This window comes from Balaenoptera physalus, assembly GCF_965194825.1.
Source record: "Balaenoptera physalus genome assembly, chromosome: 12".
In the NCBI taxonomy this organism is placed as follows: Eukaryota; Metazoa; Chordata; class Mammalia; order Artiodactyla; family Balaenopteridae; genus Balaenoptera; species Balaenoptera physalus.
Window position 1 is genome coordinate 92,772,343 of NC_138897.1, and position 26,460 is coordinate 92,798,802.

The window sequence follows — 26,460 nt, forward strand, 5'->3', positions numbered from 1 at the left end:
TCTTGAATGACGGTGCTGCCCTGCGGCAAAGCCTGGCCTGGGCACAGCTGTGGGGATCAAGAAGCAGAACGGGCACGAATGAATTAACAAGCAGAAAATTTCTTCAAACTACAAGGCTCCAGCATTGAACAAAACGGAAGACAACAACAGCAAAAAGATCCTCAGTGAGAAGGAAATGACTCTTATTGGAAGGACGCTAAGTTACGTTCATAAGCTGTATAAAAAACGAGACACAACAAAGTAAGATCACTGCCATTTGAAGGATAGAAATAAACTGGGTTTTTTTCTTTTAATAAATCTATTTATTTATCTATTTTTGGCTGCGTTGGGTCTTCGTTGCGGTGTGCAGGCTTCTCATTGCGGTGGCTTCTCTCGTTGCAGAGCACGGGCTCTAGGTGCGCGGGCTTCAGTAGTTGCAGCACACAGGCTCAGTAGTTGTGGCTCACAGGCTCTAGAGCACAGTAGTTGTGGCGCAAGGGGCTAGTTGCTCCGCTGCATGTGGGATCTTCCCAGACCAGGGCTCGAACCCTTGTCCCCTGCATTGACAGGCGGATTCTTAACCACTGTGGCACTAGGGAAGTCCAGAAATAAATTGTTAAACTTCCTATAAGTGAATGGAAAAAATGGGGAAAAAAAAACTGAACACGGAACTCCAAGGACGGCAGGAATGGAGGGGGAAAATAAGCATTAAAAAAAGAGAGAGGAACTTCCCTGGCGGTCCAGTGGTTAAGACTCTGTGCTTCCACTGGAGGGGGCACGGGTTCGATCCCTGGTCAGGGAACTAAGATACCGCATGCCACACGGCGCGACCAAAAAAAAAAGAAAAGAGAGAGAGAGAGAGAGAGAAGTCCCTTTCTCGCAAATGGTCTTCACTTCTCTCTACTTGATCATCCTGAGTCATCCATCCAGGCCCACCTCAACCCACCCCATCTGGGAGGCCCCTCTAACACTTTATGGCGAAGTGACTTGGTTCCCTCTTATCCTGATCCTAAAGGCCACACCTGCCTGCCTCATAACATCTAAAATGTTTTTATTACAATCATTTGATACCTTCTTGTTTTGGACACCCAGAATCCATTGCCTCTTTTGCAGATTGTGGCTTGTGAGTAGGTTTAGAGAGACCAGCCCTCCTCCCCGTTCATGCTCCAACATGGCACCACTCAGGCTTTAGGGTGAACCTTGGGAAGACAACGAGTGCCCAGAATCTCCTTGAAGGTTCCTAGTGACCGCCATAATTGGGTCAGAGATAAACACATGACCTAGAAACCCCAGAGAGGACAGCTTGGGCGACGTGGGGGCAATGAGCCCTCCGACGCATAAATCTGAAAGCATTTACAATTTACTGCGGTGAACACAGCATACGTGTCTCAGGAGACAGCAGACCGGGGGTCATTTGATGAATGGCTTCTTGATTCTTCCGTTCCATTTAGAACTGCAAGTGCGGACGTTCTGACCGTTCAAGCTGAGGTCTTCATAGCTTTTCGGAAGTCCTGAGTGAGGCTCCCTAAGCTTTTCGTTTCCCTAACCCCATCGCCCTAAAACTCTGACCTGATGAGTTGCAGATCTGCAAAAGTTGACCTTGGTCATCCAGCTTGTCAGAACCTAACACTCAAGGTCAGTTTCCATTTCTTACTACCCTTCCTGTACCATCTTTCTAAATGGCCCACATGTAATAAACACTGATTAATTGATAGCACATCTTCCCAGATGATTTGCAACTCGTTCCAATACCCAGTCTATGGACAGACACCACCACCTCAAGACCTAAGAAGGGCTAAGCCTGGGAAGACCGGACCCATACTGCAATCAGAGAGAAACCCAGAATTTGATGGGTGCGAGTGAAAGGGAAGAAAAATAGCTTCTTTTCCACTGGACATAAGCCTGGAGAGAGGTCATTCTGGATCTGCATACAGCCCAGATTACCACATGTTGGAAGAGTCTGTCTGACAATGGAGCCAACACAGAAGAAGGAAGAGCTGGGAGGTGGAACAAGAGAAACCATGTCTCATTAGCCCCTGGATACAGCTGTGCCTGCAATCCACATTGCCAACAGATGTTGCAGTACCTGAGCTAAAAATCCTCCTTTGTTAAAGCCATATCCATTTTTGTGTGTCACTTGCAAAATAGTTACATGATTCCATAAAGTCAGGACCACATATTTATCTTGGTCTCTCTGGCTTTTAAAACATGAGAAAATACTGAAGAAAGAAGGGAATGATGAAGAAAAGAGAAAAAAAGGAAGGAAGGCGTAGCAAAACTGATATTTAGATTTTAATTGAACAGGCAAACTAAGAAATAGAAAGGATATAAGCTGGCAGCCTGAGAATCTCCAAAAACACTTGTTCTACCCCAAGAGATGCTGCCCATGAAATAAAAGGCACTGTTTATAAGCTTTATATCACAGTCCCATGGGTGTTTTACAACTAAACCTCTTCTTTTAAAATCTCATTATTTCAAAAAGTAATTTTAGTTGGATTGTGAATTATTTGGATCAGTGGGTTTTGATAAACAAGCTTGTTCTAAACTGATACACCAGAAAAACCATTTCTAAGAACAATTAAAAATGAATTGCTTTTTTCATGCATCAAGAGAACCCTCGGTGGAGGTCTCATAGGGGACCCAGCTGGGAGATATTTATAACCGCAGCACAGGCGACTCACTGGTAACTCACTGATCCCAAAATTTCAGTTCTGTATGACCACACAGAGCAAAATGAAATGAAGGATTCTGGGTCTGTATTCAAGCAAAACTTCTTTTAGAAAATTAGAAATGTCTGGGTAACCCTGGCTTTTGAAAGAGGCAAGGTGGGGAAAGGCAGACGTGGAAAAGAGGAGAATGAAGACCAGTTTTACAAATTTGGGAACTATTTTTTACCCTCTTCTATGAGCTGAGAAAAAATGGAACCCAAGATCGCTTTTCAGAGGCACAGTTTGGAAACACTGAATGCATCGTAGCTCTGTGCTATTTTGGGGTGGGTACCAGCAAGTCAGAAGAGCAGGCAGGTAGCACGAGTGATGAGGTTGGCCAGGGAAAGTGATAATCCGGGGATCTCAGGACTCACCGTAAGTCAGACCACTACTTAGCACCCGTGAGTATTTTCCAGATGTGCCGGGTGTTTTCACAAATGTATTAGTTTTCTACTGCAAACCTGGGTTAAAATGCCCACTTTATCATCTCCTGGCTTCCCTGGGTCAGAAGCTCGGCAGGTCACCTGGGTTTTCTGCTGCGCATCTTACAAGGCAAAAGTCAAGATGTCGGCCGAGGGGTTCTCCTCACTGGAGAATCCGCTCACCAGCTCATCTGGACTGCTGGCTGAGTTAATTTCCCTCTTGGGCTTTTCCACGTGACCTCTGTGTCTCCAAGCCAGCAACCACACACACATCAAATCCTTCTCGTGTTTCCGAGCCCTACGACTTCTTTCTCTTTCAGGCTAGAGAAAGCTCTGCTTTTTGTTTTTTAATTCAGCCAAGCCACACGGCTTGTGGGATCTTAGTCCCCCAACCAGGGATCGAACCTGGGCCCTCGGCAGTGAAAGCACCGAGTTCTAACCACCGGACCGCCAGGGAAGTCCCAAGCAAGCTCTGCTTTTAAGGGCTCAGTGATTACACGGGGCCCACCGGGCACCTCCAGGCTGCTTGCCTTATTTTCAGAGCGACTGATTAGTAACCTGAATTATAGCTGCAAAGTCTTTCTTGCGTGTAAGGTAACATATTCCCAGGTGAGGCATCGGGGGAGAAAGTCATAGGAACCAAAATTCTGCCAAACCCAAGGGCATCTACATTTTATGTGAAATTCTGAATTTTTAATTATTGACAGCTATGCAAAAGTTTTTTTTAACATTTTGTTAGCCCAAGAGTCCACCGCTTGGGTCTAGCCAGATGCTTAGTAGAATAAAATACCAGTTTGGGTGCTGAGATCACACATCGGTACTCAGTTATATGGGGTTGTATTGCCTTGGGGGGCGTAGCACAGTACAGGTCTGTTTCTCAGCACGTCACTGTGCAGAGCAGGGCAGGGCGGTTTCCTGCTCTATAGCAACCTTCACAGACCCAGGCACCTTTTATCTTGTACATCTGCTGTGTCCTTAGGACTCACCCTCTTTTACAATCAGCCAATGGATGGGAGAGAGAGACTATGGAAAGGTCAGACCTGCTCTTAATTGCTTGAGCCCAAAGGTGTCACACATGACCTCTGCTCACATCCCACTGGGAGAACTAATGATAGGGCTCTGGTGAGTGTAGGGAAAACGGAGAAATCAATCTGCTATGTACTCAGAAGAGGGCACCAGAAGAATCTTCCACAAAGGTTAACAAAGTGATCCAAAATGTGCTTTTATCACTGGAAAAAAGTAATAACGTCAGTGTGACTAAAAATCATCATAGAAACAATGGGCTATGGGGAATGTACTTGCGGATTTCAATTTGAGAATTTGAATTAAAAGATATTTGGCCAAATATCCTTATTCCTTAAGGCCTTTTGGGTATCTGTAAAGCCTAATTTGATTAACAAAATGATTGATTTAAATGCAACTCCTCAGAAGCCTAGAACATCACAACAAAGGGTGGTCTCTGTAGTGGAGAAAACGTGGATTGTCCAGGAGAACAGAGAAAAGAGGAGTGGCCATAGCCTGCTGGCTGCTCCCACAATTTCCCTTCTCCTCTTCCACCTTTGTAACTGAGATTAAAGTTATCTGGTGAGAAGGGAGATGTGCTGAGCTAATAGACTTCATTTCCCAGTCTCCATTACAGCTAGGTTTGGGGCTGAGAGCTGGCCACAGGAATATAAGTGGACTTACTTGGTGCAGCTTCTGGAAAGGGTCTTAGACTGGGTGACTCAGCCAGAGGATGCACTGGGGGACAGTCATGCCATGGGGGCACAGGTTAGAAGACAACCTGATGGTCCATGCTGTTGTTTGTGGTGGTGGTATCATTTTCCATATCTATCTATCATCTATCTATCTATCTATCTATCTATCTATCTATCTATCTATCTATCTATCTATCTACCCATCCATCATATCTATCTATTATCTATCTATCATCCATCTGTCTATTACCTATCATCCATCTATCATCTATCTATGTTCTTATCTATTATCTATCTACCTACTTATTATCTATTTACCTACCTATCAATCTATTATCTATCATCTATCTATCTACTTATCAGTTTATCCACCTATCTATTTATCTAGATATATTTAGATAGATCTTTATTTTTCTTGATTGATATGTATGTATGTCAATAATATAATATTTAACTAAACCTCTATTTTGAGACATTTATGTTGCTTAAAATTCTGTACTGTCGTGGTTATAAGAAAGCACTGCAAATAAGCTTTCCGTCCATGTCTTTACACATCTCTATTTTCTTAGCATAATTCCAAAGAAACAAAATTACTTGGTTAAAAGGCATGCTCACTTATAGGTACAAAGACTGTCACAATTCTTTCCTGAAATTTGCACTTCCAACAAAAAGGTTTGAAATGCACTTTAACCTTTTTGTAAAGTTATTGGCAATCTGGTTAGCATAAACTGAGATCTAGTAATTGCTTTCATTTATATTTAATTAATGATTATTGAATGTGAACTTTAAATAATGCATCCTTTGACCATTTGTAGTTCATGCTTCAGAGATTTCCTATACAATATACTTTGTGATTTGTACTCCATTGCTTCAAAAACTGTGGGATGTATTTTAAACGGTGGGGTTCATTTTCTGATTGCATTCAGATCCTCACCAACAGCACTTTGAACTGGATGTGGTCATCACAGCCTATAGCTACAAGAGAAGACACAGATGCTCAGAGAGGTTAAATGTCTCACCCAACATTGTGTGTGGAGAGGTGAGGATGTGAATCCAAAACCCTGACTCCCATAGTCTTTTTCAGAAGAGTATATGATTTCCTCCTGCCTCTTCTCCTCTGAAACATCCACCACAAATAGATGCTTGTTCAGCTCGTAAGACTGAGGTGGGAACAAAAAATAAGACAATCCTTGGCCAAGTCCTTGTAGTGTGAGGGTCAGGAATCTGCATGAAGATGGCAAAGGATGGAAGGCAAGCAGTTGACTAGGGAACAGGAAACAGGTTCAAGCCTTGCTGGACTCTGATCTAAGTAAGTCAGCCTCTGGGTCTCACTTTCCTCATCTTAAAACGAAGGTAATGATACCTTTGCTGTTTACTTCAACCAGGTAAAAATCAGGTAATGAAATCAGGAGGGCAGCATAAAAGCAGCTATGAGAGCACTGAAAGGGAGTCACCATTAGACATAAAGAGGCTGCCCTTGATGTGCCAGTGAATGAGATAATTGATATGAAATGATTTTGAAAGTGTGAGATGTTCAATATAAATATACAACACTGTGATTTAATTACTCCCCCTCTTAAGTGTCTGTGCTAAGTGTCAAGCTGAATGACCCCAACACATTTGCAAATCTTAATTTTTTTTCATCTAATATGTTCATCCTTAGAAGCAAAATTTCTCCAAAATGAAAAATAGAAATCATATGATCATCTCAATAGATGCAGAAAACACTTTTGACAAAATTCAACATCCATTTATGGTAAAAGCTCTCAACAAAGTGGGTATAGAGGGACTAGACCTCAACATAATAAAAACCACATATGACAAACCCATAGCCAACATCATACTCAATGGTAAAAAACTGAAAACATTTTCTCTAAAATCAGGAACAAGACAAGGATGCCCACTCTCATCACTTTTATTCCACATAGTATTAGAAGTCCTGGCCACAGCAATAAGACAAGAAAAAGAAATAAAAGGCATCCAAATTGGCATGGAAGAGGTAAAACTGTCACTGCTTAGGATGACATGGTACAATATATAGGAAATCCTAAAGATGCATCAAAAACTATTAGAACTCATCAACAAATTCTTTAAGTTGCAGGACACAAAATTAATATGCAGATATTTGTTGCATGTCTATACACAAATCACAAACTTTCTGAAAGAAAAATTAAGAAAACAATCCCATTTACAGTCGCATCAAGAAGAATAAAATACCTAAAAGTGAAAGATAAGAACAGGATAAAAGCTTTGCTTGAAGAAAATAGTAACGAGTTGTTAAGGTTGTGTTTCATGGGAAGTTAACTCTCAGGTGGAGATTAGCACAGAGGAAGTCTACCTGCAAGTGCCCCCAGGATGAACACCTGCAGAAGGATGGTGGCATTATTTGGAAGAGGCAGAAGATGTGCTACCTTGTAGCATCAATGCTGGCCTCAGTCAATCCCACGGGGAGCTCTGAGGCAGGCCTTCCCAGGAAGAGATGCACACCCAGCATCTGGGACGATAATTCCTTCCATCTCTGAGAGAGGGTCTGGGTGGTGCGTCACAGCAGCATGACAAGGAAATACTGTCTCAGCTGTGGGCAGCTTCCCTAACTTCCCACTGCACTTCTGCCCAGAGATGCCCCTTCCCACACTCAAACCCTCCTAAACTGTCTTTGGATGGGAAACCCACTCAGCAGCAGTTGGTGGGGGGGGTGGTTTGAGGCTGGGGAAAAAGATACTAGGTAGAGAGGAAACAGCCTCTCCGACCCCTTCAGGATCCTACTAAACACCATCTGCTGCTCATCTTTTACTTCTTGAAATCCAAGTTCAAATGCTTGTCATTAGTGGAGCTTGTGTAGATGTTATACAGACAAGACCAATGACAACTTGATGATCATACTCTCTTCTGATCAAATAGGTGCCCCGGGTCTGTCCCATGTGACTGTTGTCTATTAATAACCAGAGCAGCTGCGATCTTAGCCTGGACCACACTGCATGAAAAGTCCACATTGTTCCCAAGTTCCGTCTCGATTAGGGGCATCAAGACTTAAGTACCAAAGAGCCACCATCTGCATCAGACGTCCTCTATAATGAACATCAAATAAAGTGCCTTCACTAGCCTATTCACGGCACAGAACTCATGGGCAGCCTAAGAATGCTGTTTATCTAAAATAATAAGAACAACATCCGAGTGTTTAGAGCGGGCATAGTTTTCAAAAAGGAATTTTTTGGCGGTACTTAGGATATGGATACAGTAAGTCAAAGGAGTTTCCCTCTTTCCTGCCCTAGGCAGATGTGGAGGATTTGCAATGCAGGAAACAAAACAAAACAAAACAGGCCACATGGCAGTGTGGTCTCAGCAGTAGGTTTCGAGATGGAAACAGAAGTACACAACTGTTGAAGCCCCGTGTTTCCATTCCACAGCTTCTGGCAACACGTCCACCCACAGAGAAGGAATGTTGGCAAATATTGGATTCAGCAAGTTTCTGGGATATAGAAACCAGAATTAATGGGACATGGTACCAGGATCGTTGGATACAATATAGGATAACACAGTAAAATTTCAATTTCAGATAAATGGCAAATGCATTTTCAGTATAAATATGTCCCAAACATCACATGGGACATACTTATACTAAAAAGCATTGTTTATCTAAAATTCAAATTTACTTTAGCATCTAGTAGTTTTACTGGCCAAATCTGCAACCGTAGCATAACCCAAAGGTGAAAGATTAAATGAAACAGGCCACTCATTGGCACAGAAACCAGATTCAAATTTTGGTAGAGTGTGGACTCTGGATTGAAGTGAGCCTGAATTTAAATTCTAACGCGTCCACTTACTATATAAATATCCTTGGTTCAATAAATTTCACCCTATTCAATATTCAATTTTCTCATCTGGAAATTGACTATAATAATGATGTCAAACAACCTAGATGAATTGCTGTAACAACCCTTCAAGCTAACGGCTGAACACCAGAAAGGTTCATTTCTCGTTCATATCAGGGTCTGATATGGTCAGTGACTGCCCCCTGAGGCCATCCAGGGTCCCAGGATTCTTCTGCCATGGTCATTTCTCACCTGAGTCCTCTTGGCTGGACAACAGGTGGCACATATGGGCCATGACTTTTATTAGGTATGATTATTACACCTTAAAATATTTTAAAAACTCCCAGCACAAAGGAAGATGCTGCACAGGTCTCACCTATTATGACAATTATTTAAATTATTATGATTCCATACCACGGTGTTTGTAGAAAGAGTACACCCATGCTTTTACCCCAACCTAAAGAGAACAGTGTGGGTAAGAAAGCCATATTCTCGAGCTAAGATTCACAAATGGGGGCTTCTCTTTCTTCTCTTCAATATGTATCCGCTTTTGCACCATTTCTGTGATGGTTTTCGAAGAGGCTCTGGAATTTATCCCAGTAATAATTAAATGCTGCTCATGCCACGTCCCGTGTTCACCTAATTGTCTCCTTTGTGTGCTGGAATAATACATAATAATCAGAAAATTAGCCTTGTGGCACAACGTAGGAGGAAAAAGTGGCTTGCAAACCTGGGAACAATAATTAGGATTTTGCTCAAAAGTGCCCACGATGTGGGCTCTCTGAGGATGTGAATTGGGGTAGCAGAGGGGAAGAAAATTCCCACTCAAATGGACAGAGAGAGCAACATAATAGGTCTCTCTTATTATTCGTTTCTATAATAGATTCCTTGGTGGAAAGAGAAATTAATCATGAAGAAGGACAAATGACCAAGGAAAAGCCAATGGCACTGGCCCCATGGTTGACAGTTTGCTGTGACCAAGGAAACTGTTTCACAGTAAGGATGATTTCATGAGGCTGACTGATCAGGCCATAAGTCTTACAAACCAGCCCCTACTGGAAAAATTACTAGAACTATAATACGGCCTCGGGAATAGAGCAAAACTTATTCCTGTTTGCCTGGGACTTTCCTCTTTTTTTTTTGCGCTGAAATTCCTGAGACCTGCGGAACCCTGCCGTCAAGGGAAAGCCAGGACAGTGGGTCACCCTGCTCAGGAGGAGGTTATGCATTTATTCCAGAGACTAGCAAAGCCAGTGGTGATCTGCAAACGGTGTGGAATCTGCAAATTCAGAGGCTCTCCATCTGTGTGGCCACTGCTTTCCCTGGACCGGACGCACTTTAGCGGCAGAGACGGAGCCTTATTCGTCTCTGTGCTGGGGACACGGGGCCTGGCACAGAGCAAGCACTCACTCAAAGTTTGTTTCAATTATGAATCGCACTCCATTGAATGAATTCATATAGACATTAATGAAATGAAATCGGAGAGACCTCAAGGCTAAGGTCGTGAAATCTGACCTGTCCCGGGTCTGATTCTGTGGCCCTAATGCACCTGAACAGCCCCGTTACTTTTAGCCCCTTACTTTGAGGGAAGCCACCCTCATGTCCCCTCACATCTAGGGCCAGGCCAGGAACCCAAGTGGCTTTCAGAACCAGGCAGTGACATCACACGATGAATAGGACCTTGAGGTCAGGGGGCCTGTGGCATCACAGAAATCTTCCCCAGGCAGGAGAAAAGATCAAGAATCTCAAAACGTTCCTTGTGATTTTTCAATCCATACATTACCCCAAATAGTTTGCCTTTCACTTTACAAAGTCCAAAATTGGGACTTCCCTGGGGTCCAGTAGTTAAAAGACTCTGCCCTTCCACCACAGGGGGAATGGGTTCCATCCCTGGTCGGGGAACTAAGATCCCACATGCCGTGTGGCGAGGCCAAAAAAATTAAAATAAAGTAATATAAAATAAAAAGTTCAAAACTGATTCGCCTGAGTCTTCAGTAAAACCATTCTTGCTTTACTGGTGAGGTGTCTGCAGGTACACGGAACCGAGATGTCATGCTGTTCTTTACTGGGCAGGATTCAACTGCGAAAGCACATTTTAATTTTTCATTGCAATAAGATAATGACGTCACAAGGACAATTTATACAACCACACCACAGAAAAGGAAACATGACAGATGGTCCACACGTCCTTCTTACTAGAACTCTCAATCCTGGACCCCTATATCCTCCCCAGAGGCAAATATAACTATAATGTGTGTGTGTGTGTGTGTGTGTGCGCGCGCGCGCATTTTTTTGGGACTTTCTTCTTTCCTCTGCAACCTGCTTGGTGACTGAGAAGGGTGCTTTGATCTTGAATGTTGAGCCCAAGCCTTCCTTAGTGCATTTGGTTCAGGGGCAGCCTCTTCCCCTGGAGGGAGTAGATGGATGATGGAGTGACGATGATTGGCTGGGTCAGGCCAGGCCTGGAGGGCACTTTGCGTCCTCCCCAGTGATTCCACCGTCCTGCTCCAGAGAGAAACCCCTCTGTCGTTCCCTGCCCTGGGATAAGACTCAGGGAGGAAAGACACACCTCCCGATGTCAGGCGCTCATAGAAACAGCAGAGCTGGGGAAAGTAATGAACCTAGAGTAATAATCAGCCATGAATGAGGGCGCCAGTTCTGTTCCTGACACCACGTGGAAGAGCCAGGTGGAGAGAAACACAGACGGATGTTCTCTGTGTGTTATGTAAAAACAAGGCCAGCATAGGTGCACAGCGATGATCTGCATTTTCTACAGGCCCATATCTGTGCAGAAGTGCCCAGATAAAGATTTGGAATGATCCACACAGAAATGCCAACGATGGTTATCTCTGAGTTGGGCGCTAGGATAAGGTAGAGACACATCAAGTTGAATTATTTATATTAGATTCCGGTTTAATTTTAATATTTTATATTGTTTTTAGAACTTTCCTACTGAAACTCTTTTTCAATGAAAATGTTCAATTTTAATGTTTGTATCCATTTGTGTGGAGGCATTCCTTGTAATAAGGAAAAATCCATTTAAGCCGTTTTTTTTCTAAATGAAAACAATGTTCTTTTCTACACAGGATGGTGAAAGGATCTCATACTGTTTACCAGATAGATTGCAGGCCATGCCACTCACCCACGTCTGCCCACGTCAAACCTCAGGTCACCCACTATCATTCATTTTTAAGAGCAGCAGGGATGGGGGTCCTGGGGGCAAGATGGTCCAAGTGTTAGATGATCAGTAAATGCTGATCACATATCAGCTGCCTAAATGCTATCTGCCTACTGACATGTGGTGGGAAACTCCCACACTCATTCACAGAGAGGGAATCACCATCATCATTAGGATGGATTTCCATTAAGCCTCATTAAGGCTTCCCTAGGGACCTTAGATTGTGGTCCCTTGGCCAGGGTGCCTGATGGTCAAGGTTCCCTCTACCCAGCCATCACTCATCTCCATGAGTGCCTGTCTGCCGTGTCACAACTTCTCCAGGATAATGTCATATGTACAGTGTCTGGGAGACCTGTATCATACACATATGTGTGTATCATACATGTGTACATATGTATGCATATATATATTCCTAATATGTACCTAATATATATTCCTATTATCTGTCTACATAAATGTATATATACTCCTATATATACATTCATATATATATATACGTATTCCTGTACACTATATCTATCTGATTATTTGTCTATTCCTCTAGAGATAAGTGTATGTGTATGTATATGCATATAGATATATACCTTTGCAGTAAACTAAAAAGAATTGCTGCTCTGACAACAGTAAAGACAGTTTGCTTCCCAGACAGCACCAGTTTCCCTGTTTAGTGCTAGTTAACGTTTCCATTAATAATGAGTGAAACACAGCTAACGGTTTCATTCCCGACAACAAAACCTTTCCCATGATGGGACTCTCAGGCTGGACACCTGTCTCCTCATTCTCTCCTGGGCTGTCACCCCACAATTCGAAAAATGAAGATACATCAACAAGAGTAATGCCCCATGCCAAGGGCAGCACTAAGATGAAATGTGCAGATCCTGGGACCCTGTTCATCACTCGGTCAGACCCAAGGCACTGCGGGGTTCATGTCCCACGGCTGCTACGCCATCACAGTCTAAAGAAGCTCCTATAGACTTTGGGAGATTAGGGTGTGTCAATGTATGTTCATCAACTGTACAAAGGTACCATAAATAAATGAATAAATAAATAAAGCAGCTCCATATAGAGTTGAGGACGATACCATAAACCTAGTTTTCCATAACGTGCTGTCTAATGGGTGCTGTGGTTTTGCACGTGGCCCCCAGCTCTGCTCTGTGCGGAATTTCTTCCAGAAATGAACTGCAAAACCCCGAGGGGGCCTGATAACTCAAGACTGCAGAGGCTGGAGGGGTCAGAGCAGGCAGTGGAGGAGGAGTGAGCGGGGTAAGGCCTTGGAAAGTGCAAGTAAGGAGACTCCCTGAATGAGGGGGTCTGCGTCCTGAGTCAAGGCTGGATCTGCAGGCTGCAGGATGCAGCAGAGGGTGGCATCACCCAGGCAGGGAGCCCAACCCTTGGCCTTGACCAATAGGAAGGAAGTGTCTGTGGCCGATTCTATGGAGTTGCGTGGTCCCTCCCAGCACCATCATGAGGATGAACTGAGATACTGAGTGTGATGTCCGCAGCTCAGAGCTCAGCTGGGAGGGGGCTCAGAGCTCAGAACAGGGAGGGGCCCTCCCCATGGGGTTCAGGACGCAGCGTTTGTGTGGATCTGCACAGAGCACGGTGCAGGCTGGGGAAGTAGCCTCCCGGGACCTGGTCTTTCCCGCACTCCTAATGGATCGTTAGCTGTCTGTGATTTTCATCAGTCTTGAGCTGGGAGGAAAATGCAAATTAAGGGAAAGCCATCAGCCAACAGAAGCATGGTTCCCGCGCCTCACCGGGGCCGTGGCTGACTTACCTTCCCCCAGCTCCTGCCCCATTCCTCTTTGCTTCTGCAACTACTATAATGCATAATTTATGGATGAAATTAATAGACCAATCAAGCAAGGCTACGCACACAGTGCCGTGTTCAACAACAGATGTTTCCAATAGCGATTATGTTAGAATAATAACAACACGGAAAAAACGCCTGGTCATCAGTACTGTATTGGGAGCGCTAACAAGACTGACGTCTCGCCAATCACACACGAGCGAGGGGCCTATGGCTGCTGGTGGTGCCGATTCTCTGTCTGCCGTGAGATCAGCCAGCCCCACTCCCTATGCCTCAGTTTTAGGTCCTGCATCCCAGGGCAATTGGTAGTTTACTCCCAGGACCCTGCATCCCAGGGCAATTGGTAGTTTACTCCCAGGACCCTGCATCCCAGGGCAATTGGTAGTTTACTCCCAGGACCCTGCATCCCAGGGCAATTGGTAGTTTACTCCCAGGACCCTGCATCCCAGGGCAAATGGTAGTTTACTCCCAGGACCCTGCATCCCAGGGCAATTGGTAGTTTACTCCCAGGACCCTGCATCCCAGGGCAATTGGTAGTTTACTCCCAGGACCCTGCATCCCAGGGCAAATGGTAGTTTATTCCCAGGACCCTGCATCCCAGGGCAATTGGTAGTTTATTCCCACGACCCTGCATCCCAGGGCAATTGGTAGTTTACTCCCACGACCCTGCATCCCAGGGCAATTGGTAGTTTATTCCCACGACCCTGCATCCCAGGGCAATTGGTAGTTTACTCCCACGACCCTGCATCCCAGGGAGAAAGTGGAGGCATATTCTTCAGGCCAATATAGTAGCCAGCAGGGTCCTTCTGTTAATTACCTGTCTGCCCCTGGGCTCTAGGATGGGGAGCTGCCCCCTACCCACCTCCTGTGGCTCAGATTGCAGCTCAGTGGGGTGCTGTGTTTCCCTCTCCCCTCCTCCTGAAGACTCACGGGGTGACCCTTGGGTAAGAGAGAGGCGGGTCCGAGTTCTCACCCCACTGTGGCCCCTGCGACGGGGGGTGATGCACCTTTCTATGTCTCTCAGCCCCTCGGCTTCCTCATCAATGACACCTCCTGTTGTGACGGTTACAGGGTGTCACACAGGTGAAACACTCGAGGGCTCACCTGACCCATAGCAAAGGCTCCCCAAGTTCAGCTGAGGTCACTCATAGTTTCTAGGGAGCTTCCCATAAGCCCGCGCTGGGTCCCCGCCAGCAACAGGAGTCAAGAGCCAGACTCCCTTCATCCACTGATCACATTGCCTGCAGACATCAAGAAGTGTGGGTTTGTGCCTCACCTTCATGAAAGACGGCAGAATTACACTTTTGAATCTGTCTCCAAAGGAGGCTGCAAGCCCAGTGACAGATCACACAGGGTGGATTGCTGCAAAATCCTTTCATCGTGCTACTTAAAACTCGCACCCATCACAAGACCCAATTTCCCCTTGAAACTGGGACAGTTGACTCTTGAACAATTGGGGGATTAGAGGCACTGATCCTCCCCGAAGTCGAAAATCTGCATAGAATTTATAGTCGGCCCTGGTATAAATGGTTGATCTGTATCTACACCCCTGGATTCAACCAAGGGAAGACGGTGTAGTATTATAGTATTTACTATTGAAAAAAAATCCATGTATAAGTAGACTCGCGCAGTTAAACCTGTGTTGTTCAAGGGTCAACTGTATCTCCAACACATCTTTTCATTGTAACGTTTGCATTTAAGAGCATTCACTTGTTCATGGTGAGCAGTTAAGCTATACCAATATTCTGAAACCTGATTTTGTCTGTTCTCCATTAATTTACTGAAACTGGACTTTGGGGGGGAAATAGCAGTATTTAAAATGCCCTCGTTCTTTTGTTACATCCAAGAAGCTCTGCTAAGATACTGAGTGAGGACATTTACGGCTGAGATAAAGAGGGGCCTATGAAATCCTGAAATTACAGGCTGAATTCTATATGCTTTTGTGCCTTTTCCTGGGGAAACTTCCATTGCTTTAATTGGTTTATGGGAAGTGGCGGCAAAGGGCAGAACAGGAAAGAAAGAGGGGAGGGAAAGAGGCGCATACATGGTGGGAGAAGGCAGCGCTGTGAGGTCAGGCGGCAATTTGCATCCGGATGCTGCGGCCCCAGGTACGCGCCCACCTGCAGGTCCTGACGCCGCGCGGTGCATTCCCGCCCGCCGACGCTAGAGGGCGCGCCCGCGCAAGCCCGCCCCGCGCGGACCCCGGAGATGCTCCAAGGGGGCGACAGGGGGCGCTGTATAAGGACGGACGGAGCCCAACCCGGAGACTCTGAGCCCGGCCACCTTCCCGGTGGAGGGAGGCTCCGCGGCCCTGGGGCTGGTGGGCAGGGCCGGAGGGAGGTTTTCCCCGCGCACCAGGGGAAGAGACCCCACCTCTTCCAAATCCCGAGGTCGCCTTTTGCTTTGGGGTCGCTGGTGGGAGCTTTGCACTGAGTCCAGTGACCTTTGCAAAATTGTCTCGGGGTGTCTCGGAGGCAGGTGTCCCCGGATTAGAATCTCAACTCCTCCTTTCGCTGTGTGACCTTGGACAAGGAATCCACCTCTCTGAACCTCAGTCCTCTCCACCCCTAAAATGGGGATAATGACATGCCCAGATGGTACAGCCGGGGCGAGAATGAAATGAGACCCTGTGGCTGCAGGCGCCCACGTAGCAGGGCATCTGGTACATGGTAAATCCTCAAACTACTATTTTACTATTATTAGTGTTACTCTTATTACCTATCATTGTTACTACAGTATTACTACTATATGATTACTATTACTGTATTACTATATTTTTGTATTTATACATTGGGCTGCAGTTTGGCCATTCTAGATATCTGTCTCAAAAGACCTGTTCCTTTGGTTAGAACACGTAGTTCTAAAACTTTTTAATCTTTTCCATTCTTAAAAGTTATCCAAGGGCCTAAAGTGTTTCTGTTTTTGTGCAATGTACTCCCATGCCATTGAACTTCACCGCAGTTAAATCGATCTGGCTAGAACACCTCTGTGGGCAGAGCGGTCAGATGAAGACTCAGGATTGCTGGCTTGAAAGACTCCTGCTGGCTTCTTGCAGGAAAGAGAAAGAAAAGCCAGCCTCTTCAAGGATAACCCCAAAGGCCATGTGGCCCAAAGGCCCCAGGCTGGGAGGCAGGCGGCCTGGGTTCCGATTCTGGTCCTGCCTGTGCGACTTCAGCGGGGTGCTACGTCTCTGAATGTGTGCTCAGCTGCACACGAGGAGGGCAGTGGATTCGCATCCTTTTGGCTCCTGCAGCTGTGATGACCTGCCTCCTGGTTCTCCCTTACCTATTAGAAGAGTCTGGTGTTTGCACGGATGCATGGGTCCGAGGAAGGAGAGACCGGCCATTGCCAACCTCAACGGGGGGACGTGGATTCACAAAGTCCTCTGTTGGACTTAAGTTCAGCCACTGCCCACACATGACCTTGGCAAGTTACTCCTTATTCCTCCCCCAAGGGTCAGCATGTGGTGACATTCAGGGTAGGACACATGACCTTCAACCTTCACTCTCAGCTGGAGTCCCAGCCGGAAGCCCTGCAGAGAGGGACGTGGCCAGAGGTGTCCGTCAGCTGGAGCCCAAGGTCCCCAGGGACCATGTTATGAAGGGAAAAGTGCCCGGCACTGATTGATCTCAGGCTCTGGTCAAAGGCAAGTCCACCTTCCTTTATGGAGCCCTTCTCCAGCTGAGCAAGGTCACAGCTCCCTCTGCAAGGACTCTGGATAACCTAAGACTAGGTTCATGTCCAAGTCCATCCCTCTCTAGCTGTGCAACGTTGATGTGATGGCCTAACCTCTGAGCCTCAGTTTCCTCCGCCGGAAAATGAAGGTGTTGATTCTCCAAACTGATGGCACAGACATCACCCATGGAGCGCTCCGACGCCCCGCCCTCTCCCTGGGCCCGGGTTCGGGTGCTTCAGTCCTGGGGTTGCTTTCTTCTACTCCCTAATCAGGAGAACGGATACCCACCATCAAAGCTGAAGGTCACGAGTTGAAATTGTGAACCAAGCTCCAAAGCATCAAGGATAAATGTATCTCTGCACCCCAATGTTCACAGCAGCACTATTTACAATAGCCAAGACAGAGAAGCAATCTAAGTGTCCATCAATAGAAGAATGGATAAAGGAGATGTGGCATATATATATATATATATATACAGTGGAATATTACTCAGCCATAAAAAGGAACGAAACAATGCCATTTGCAGCGACTTGCATGGACCTAGAGATTATCACACTAACTGAAGTAAGTCAGACAGAGAAAGACAAATACCATATGATATTGCTTATATGTGGAATCTAAAAAAAAGGATACAGATGAACTTATTTACAAAATAGAAATAGACTCACAGACAGAAAACAAACATATAGTTACCAAAGGGGAAAGGAGGGGCAGGGATAAAGTAGGAATTTGGAATTAACAGATACACACTACTATAGATAAACAACAAGGTCCTACTGTATAGCACAGGGAGCTATATTCAATATCTTGTAATAACCTATAATGGAAAAGAATCTGAAAAACGATAGATTCATATTATATTATATTATATTATACTATATTATATAATAACTGAATCACTTTGCTGTACACCTGAAACTAACACAACATTTTTAATCAATTATACTTCAATTTTTTTAAAAAAGGATAAATGTGTCTCCAGGGGACACAGGCGTATTGTCTGTAGTTGACCCTGACTGATATTTGAGATATAGTCACAGACCAGGACCCCAGTAACCGCCCGCCCCCGACCTTGCCCTGAGCAGGCCTGATGGAGAAGAGCAGGGAAGAGGCAGCCAGGAGAGGAGGAGGGAACTTGCAGCTCTGATAACTGAGGGCGCGAAGCCGGCGGCTGCAGATCTACACTGGCTAGTCCCAAGGTCTCCCCACATGATGCCCAAACAATTCCAGAATGTGAGTTCTTCATTAGAGATGCTAAAGACAGAAAGGAACAAAAGATCTCATTAATATTGAAATCTGAATGACGTCGACAGGAACAAAAGGTTGGGGATGGAGCAATATGTATCCTCTCGCCAACAGGAAACATGTGACACGTCTCCCGTTAGAATGGAACAATGGAAGTCCAAATTACCAGCATCAAGAAGGACAAAATTAGGCAATAATAATATCCAACTGCCTGACAACTCATTCTTAGCTGCCTGGCTCCTGGTGATGAGTGAAGGGGAGGAAATTCATGCCGAGAGACAGAAGAACAGTGTTTTCTGTAGGAATGTTTGCCAAGCCTTGCCAAAAGAGAAAGAAATGGGCTTAAACCACTTTTGGATTTTTCTCCATCTCCTTCTAATAGCATTAGGATCCGTCTGAGGGTTTCTCTGGAAGCCCGTTGGAGCCCACAGCAGACAAGGACCCTTTGGAGATAAGTCAGCGCAGAGAGACTGTTCTGAACCTATTTCATCAACACTGCGGGGTCCCCACAAGGTCCTCAATCCCACCCCCCAGGTGCCTGGGCCTCACCTTCCATTAGGTTTATCTCCTCCTACAGGGCAGGACACGTGGAAGGTGAGAACCACAGTCCCCGGGCAAAACGCGTCTGCACATCTCTTTCAACTGGATGACTTGCCAACAATCAAAAGTTTTACATAAAATGTGGATTTTCAGAAACACCTGTCTTTAATTCTGTCTTTACAGGAGAGAGGAAATAGGAAGGGACTGTTTGTCCACTTTTCGGTACCATGAATTTGGGCATGCAGTGGACTAATGCTTACTCACCACCCACTGAGCCCAGACACATAAACCTCTCCGGCCTCAGTTTCCTGGGCTGTAAAATGGGCACAAGAGTGGTACCTACTCTGTGGAGGTGCTGGGCGGGTCGGAGGCTGCGATGTGTAAAGAACCAGTGGACCAGAGTCTGGCACGGTGTCACTGGGGGCTGTGGCTGTTCTCACTGCTCCTTCTAACAGACCCTTCGGGGCAGGAAGAGAAGTGAGACACGGACCTGCCCTCAAGGGGCAAACCTGCCACCTGTACAGGGGTCCACGACATGCTGAGTCCCTAATACATGCGTCTACGCAGGGCACAGAAGCACAGAGGTGAGGACCCCGGTGTCGGGGGCGGGATGCAGAAGGGCAGGAAGGAGGCGGCTGCACAGGACTCTGAGCCAGAGTCCAGAGGACAGCTGGGGCGTGTCCAGATGCAGGGAGCCGGGGAGGGATGCTGGGCCCAGGAAGTAGCACGGGCCCAGGAAAAAGATGCACAAAGCCTCCACCTGTTTGGGGACCTAGGTAGGGTCCAGTGTGCTTGGGATACAGGGAGATGAAAATATCCTTGGTGAATAAACCCTCCCTCACTCTCTCATGCCTAGACCGGGTGCTTCCAGCTAAAGCGGTGTCACCTCTAGCCCCCACAGGTGGGCGTTTGACCCAAGCAAGACCAAGGCGTATATCCTCTTCTATGGCCACAGAACTACAGGATCAAGAATGGACACAAGAGCCAGTTCCATTCACATCTGGGATCTTGGAAGCATTAGGGAAGAGAAGCTTCATTTTTCTGGATTTGAATATGAAATGACAGAAACCTCTGGGTGTTGGAGGCCATAAATAGAAAGAGTTCCAGCAATGGGAATGCAACTAGAGATGATCATCTAAGTGAAGTCAGTCAGAAAGAGAAAGACAAATACCATATGATATCACTTATGTATGGAATCTAAAGTACAACACAAATGAACCTGTCTGCAAAACAGAAACAGACTCACACATATGGAGAACAGACTTGTGGTTGCCAAGGGGGAGGGGATTGGGGGAGGGATGGATTGGGAGTTTGGGATTAGCAGATGCAAACTAGTATATAAAGGATGGATAAAAAACAAGGTCGTACTGTACAGCACAGGGAACTCTACTCAATACCCTATGATAAACTAGAGTGGAAAAGAATATGAGAAGAATATGTGTGTATATATATATATATATATATATATATATATATATATATATATATATAACTGACTCACTTTGCTGTACAGCAGAAATGAACACAACATTGTAAATCAACTATATTTCAAGAAAAAATAAATGTATAGAAAGAGTCCCTCTGAGAATAAATACAAGCTAGAAGATAACAGAACTAAGGGATGGAGAGAAACCAAAACCTAATGAGCTTCAGATCCAATTTTGCTTGAGGTCGTTATGGCCACTTTTAGTTACGTGAGCCAATATACTTTCTTTACTGGTTGAAGCAAGTGAGATTTGGGTTTCTGTTCCTTATCAACAAACAAAATGCCCAGATATAACTAGGGAGGGAATTCAAGTTATAACTGCCAGACCCCATGGGCTATCACAGCTGTCCAATCCCACCCACTGGATAATGTTACGTTTCGCGCAATGAGTGTAGTTCAATCATGTCTCTCTAGAGCACCGATTCCAAGAAATATATTCCCTATAATATTATAACTCTCAAGATTCAAATCTGAGGAAGACTTAGTCCCACAGCCCTTTGTCAGCTGCTGAAAATTAGCCCAGGAAATTCTGCTGATTTATCAAAGCTGATGTTTCTTCCAGAGGTGACACGGGACTCTAGTAACCACACAGTGTGTGGAAGCAGCAGGGAAATTTTGATTTCCCTCTGACAGCCCATCCATCAGAAGATTCTGCCTTCAACGTTGGCTGGCCAAGTTTGAACATACGATGCCTCCCAGGGGATGGGAAGGCTTTAGTGTGTGAATGCCCTTTTGTTAGTCCTTTTGCGTCTCTTTGCTGGTAGCCCAGTTGATAGTGGAAGCTGAGAAACTGATTTGTTGCAGGGATAAGATGGAGGGCAGCATCCTTGAGACGGCACACCCACCCCACCAGTACACATGATTGTATTTTTATTTCTCTCCAAGAGTAAAGAGCTCATCCCCTATCAGTGATGCATGACTGGCTTCTGGGGTTCTGGGAACTACAGTTCATTGACAAACAATACAGTTATTAATCACAGAAAAACAAGAGCCCACCAGCATGAGCTAACAAGAAAGACACTCAAAAATTACAATATAATATAAAATAGATAACCAACAAGGACCTACTCTATAGCCCAGGGAACTATACCCAATATTTTGTAATAACCTATAAGGGTAAAGAATCTGAAAAAGAAAAATATATATATATATTTGTATAACTGAATCACTTTGCTGTATACCTAAAACTAACACAACATTGTAAATCAGCTATACTTCAATATAAATAAATAAATATCAATAAATAAAATATTAAAAAAATTACAATATAGTCACACTCTAAAATGGTATTTTCCCCTATGATATCACTTATATGTTTAATCTAAAATACTACAAATGAACATATCTATCATATCAAACAGAAACTGACTCACAGACATAGAAAACAGACTTGTGGTTGCCAAGGGGGAGGGGGGTGAGGGAGGGAAGGATTGGGAGTTTGGGATTAGCAGATGCAAACTAGCATATATAGGATGGATAAACAACAAAGTCCTAATGTATAGCACAGGGAACTATGTTTAATATCCTGTGATAAACCATAATGGAAAAGAATATGAAAACGAATATGTGTATACCTGAGTCACTTTGCTGTACAGCAGAAATTAACATAACATTTTAAGTCAACTATACTTCAATAAAATTTTTTAAAAATTATAAAAAACAGTATCATATTTTACCCTCCTCCAAAATTCCACATTGAGATTGTATCACACACCATTTTAACAATTTAATGAAAATTCAATTATTTGTGTTCAGAATAAGTGTAGATTTCCACCTGACAACACATCCATCAGAAGATATGAAGAAGAGAAGACTAAAATAAAGAGGGAAAAATTTGAGTTATCTTCAACTTCTCCCAAATCTTATCTAAGATTCCCCTCAACACCACCTGTAAAAGTAGACCTTGCCATACATTGCCACAGGAAGTTTGCAAGGCTCAAATGCAAGAAATTGAAAACAAAAGCAAGCAAACAAACAAACCCCAAATGTCTTTTGAACTTTTAAAAGCTCAGGTGTTCTTTAAAGAATTTTCAAGGATTACTTTGATTATGGGTAGTTCTACCTTACGTGCGCTAACAAATCTCTGCAGATCTTTCCACTGTCCTATTATCATTCCATTTTATAGATAAGAAAACTGGGCTCAAGGAGATTCAGTCATTTTCCCCAGGTCAAATAGAAAAGAAGATGGAACCAGGATTGGAACCAACATCATTTGCCTGAAAGCTTAACCAAGGAATTCACTCCCCCTGCATTCTTTTTCTTTATAGGGAGCCAAAAGTGGTTCCTTTTTAACGTTCACTGCTGGAACCTAAAAAGCACAAATCTACTCCGCATTCCAAAGGATGGCCCTTGAAAGACTTCAAAAGAGCTGTCCTGTTTCCCTCTTCACCTGTCCCTGGGCCTTTTCTTCTCATCACCAGGCTCAACACTCACACTTCCTTCAATCATTTCTCCTGTGATTTGATTTCAAGGGCCCTCAGCCCCTCAGACACTCTTTGACAGAATACGATCCAATTTAGAGCCTTCCTCTTATGCCTAGAAAGACACAGAATTCTCCATCAGAGGGACCAGTGACATCTATCATCTGTGACTTATAGAGACCAGGGGACAAGAAATAGCTCCCTTTCCTCTGAAACCTACTATCAAAAAACCAGCAGCACAAGTGTGACGAGAAATCACAAATGTCCCTCCACCTCCAAGCGGGAGGCAAGAGGGAGGGGTGGAGACTGCGGTGATCTGGATGCACCGGCCTTACGCACAGGGGCGTCCTCTGGTCACTTCCGGGTTGAGGGTCACAGAAAGCAGTGTGGGCCCAGGGCTACTACTCGACCTTGTGAATTTCATAAGAGGCTGGAAATCCAGATTTCTATGTGATGTGCCAAGTTTTACAGGATGGCAGCAAATTAAATACACACACACACTCCTCTGAACCAGATGCAGCCTGCAGTCTGCCCACCTGTGACCTCTGTTCTGGCGTCACGCACCCATTATTGCCAACAAAAATCATATCAGCCTGTGGCAGCCACTTCAGACAGGTGGTTCCACAGGGAATTAGAGCCATGATCTTGTAATAACTTTTAATGGAGTATAAGCTGTAAAAGTATGGAATCACCATGCTGTACACCTGAAACTAATACAATATTGTAGATCCACTATACTTCAATTAAAAAACACAGCTGGTTCATCAGATCTCACTGTGAACAAAACTGCCAAGGTTTCTCGCACACACACACATGCAATTAATATGCATCTTCTATGTATGTTTTTTTTTTAACATAGAAGTAGTTGTTCACTTAAAATGCGACACAGATTGCTTCCAATCTTGCCAAGGTTCCAGGCCTTCAAAATCCTTTATGTCCTCAGATTTATTCCCCCTGATGTCATACGGTCCCAAGTCAAAGAAGCCAATTTGTGTATCACTACAATTTACACCGTCCTGAATTGATACTTTGTCCGTTACCTAAGTCACAATCCCAACGCTCAGAATTTCCATCGCATGACGATCTTTGGTGAAACCTGCAAGACTCTCCCTGGGGAATCACACAGCGTTTCCTGCACCGTGAGGAAGTGACCGGGTGACAAATCCACAGACCAAGGGGGTGTCTCCCTGGGGTGCTAATGAGCATCCAGGTGTTTAGGTGCCCCTGGGTGATGCCCAGGCCAGCGGACGGCTCTGAGGACGACGCTGTACGTCTTAGCGTTGTGACAAAATTTACGACAAATATTGACACGAAGGCTGTGACAAATGCATCACAGCCATTAGTGAATCCCCCTCGATTGACCCAGGCGCCGGGATTTGCAACAGAGCCTGGGCTCCCCTAGAAACGTGTTACAGCAGCTCTGCGCTTGGGGATCTGCACGCTCTCGTTTGCTAAGATCAGGCCACAGTTCGCTAGAAGAGAGCCCCATCTTCATGAGGCCACGAAAGCGACCGCTGAGCCAGAAACTACTGTCTTCCAAAGCAATTTCTCTCTCGGGCTCAGAGGAGGATATTTTTAGTGTATTTCTGCGAAGGGGAGACAACCAAGTATACGGCAACGATGGGATCCATGAACTTGGGCTTGCCTCTGTAGGGTAGAGCTCTCCAGGGCAGGAGAGCGGAGACCCCACCCTGGGGGGCTTCACACCAGGCTCTTGGGAGGGAACAAGGCTGAGGGGTCTACAGAGCTGAGCCATCTGTTTGAGCCCAGGGTGGCATAATCACACAGATGCCACCTCCGTGTGCCATCACCAATGTCTCCCTCCTGGAATGACAGGGGGATGGTAAATAACATGCATTTTCAAAGGCAACCAAGGGCAATGAATCAATATTTTTCATTCTGTGCAGATGAGTTTGTATGACTTGGCTCAGATCTTTCTCGACTCACAATATCGAAGGCTTTAGATTTGTTTAATCAAACCTGCCCACAGAGCCCGAGGCCTGCCAGGAGCCCCAGGGCAAGGCTGTGTGTACTTTGAAGCCGGTCCACCTTCTGTCTCGAGGGGAGAATTAGCATTCCACCCAGGAAGCAGGTGATGCCAAATTGGGGTTTCCTAAGGATTAATTTTTTTTTTAATTAGGCCTCACAGACACATCAATTCTTCCTCATCAAAACCATCTCCGGCTTAAGTCACAGCCTCCTGCAGGTCACTGTAAGAAGGAAGGAATCCCTCCCAGATCTTTTCTGCCACAGGGAAAACCCTGCAGGATTTTCTGTCCACCACAAAGTTCTTCAGACAGGGACCAAGTTTCATTTCACCTCTGAACAGGAGCCAGCAGAACAGAAAGAAGGCAGAACTCAGAGGTGCTGTGTTTTTCTAAAATGAATGAAGACATAGGACCTGGGAGCTCTCTTAGCAGCTTAAAGAGAAAGGATCATTCTAAAGATGTAAGTCCTTTCTCTTGGGGTCTCTGCTGCAAGAGGAAACTGCCAATCAGGGCGCCAAGAAAAAATGGGCAGTAACTCTAAATTCAGTGATTCAAACGGACCCCAGCAAAGATAAGAAAAAAAAAATCATGGGCTGGTTCCTGGCTGAATATGGAGTCCTAAATCCAGCTAATTAGGATGGCGGACGCAGCAGAAATGTGCCATGGCCAGATTTCCCCAGACTGTGAGCTGTGTCCCACTGGTACCCAAGGGAAGTTAGGGGGCACATGGATGGACTTTTTAAAAAGTTAATAGTCGTTTATTTTCATGTATATTAAGAAAAAATTAGTACATCAAGCTCATGGATTTTATTGTCTTCTAATGAGACATTTAAGATATTTAAGGTTGAAAAGTGAGGCATTTAAAGAAAATATAATGAGTAAATTATATTATTTGGCACAGCAAGTTGGCAAAAATTGTGAAGATGGCAGGTAGATGGCTAAAATTCAGGAAATACTGTCCTATGAGCACAAGAAGGGGAAGAGAATTGTTTCTGCTCACGATTAAGACCCGGGGAAGGAAGCAGCAGGGCGCGTGCAGCCTCCTCTGACCCCAGGCGGGTCCCTGCCATCACTCCCGCCCTCCTCGGCATCCTCACCCCGGTCAAGCCCTTCGGGGCCTGGGATGCTCAGAGCGGCCCCGGGTCAGAAGGGGAGGGAAAGGACCGAACGCCTGGGAATCTGGAGGTAAAGCCCGCGGTACCTTGACGACGTCTTCGTCTGCAGACCTGCATTCCACAGCCTCCGACACGTCCACCACCGAACCATCCTCTTGAACGGCCACGACCTTGACGGGAACCGAAACAACCTTTCCGGTGAGAATGACCGTGTTCAGAATCTCCATGTCCTGCGCGGGAGAAAAGAGGGTGCGTGTCAGCCACAGGCACGCCCGTGAGCCCCGGGAGGGGTGACCAGCTGGCTACTTCAAGCCGGCTGGTCAGCTGGAGTTCACGTCCTTTCCGTGACCTCTTCCAACACAACTCATTCAATTGAATGTATGT

The 26,460-nt window shown here is 45.2% G+C and overlaps 1 long non-coding RNA gene across 2 annotated transcripts in view; it reads right to left on the bottom strand.

Moving 5' to 3' along the window:
* Positions 1–26,460, bottom strand: part of LOC309640106 — a 226,109-nt gene that overhangs the window by 155,171 nt on the left and 44,478 nt on the right. For both annotated transcript variants that reach the window (XR_014252030.1, XR_014252031.1), the window contains exon 3: positions 26,163–26,306. This is a non-coding gene — a long non-coding RNA (uncharacterized lncRNA). The remainder of the gene's footprint in view (positions 1–26,162; positions 26,307–26,460) is intronic.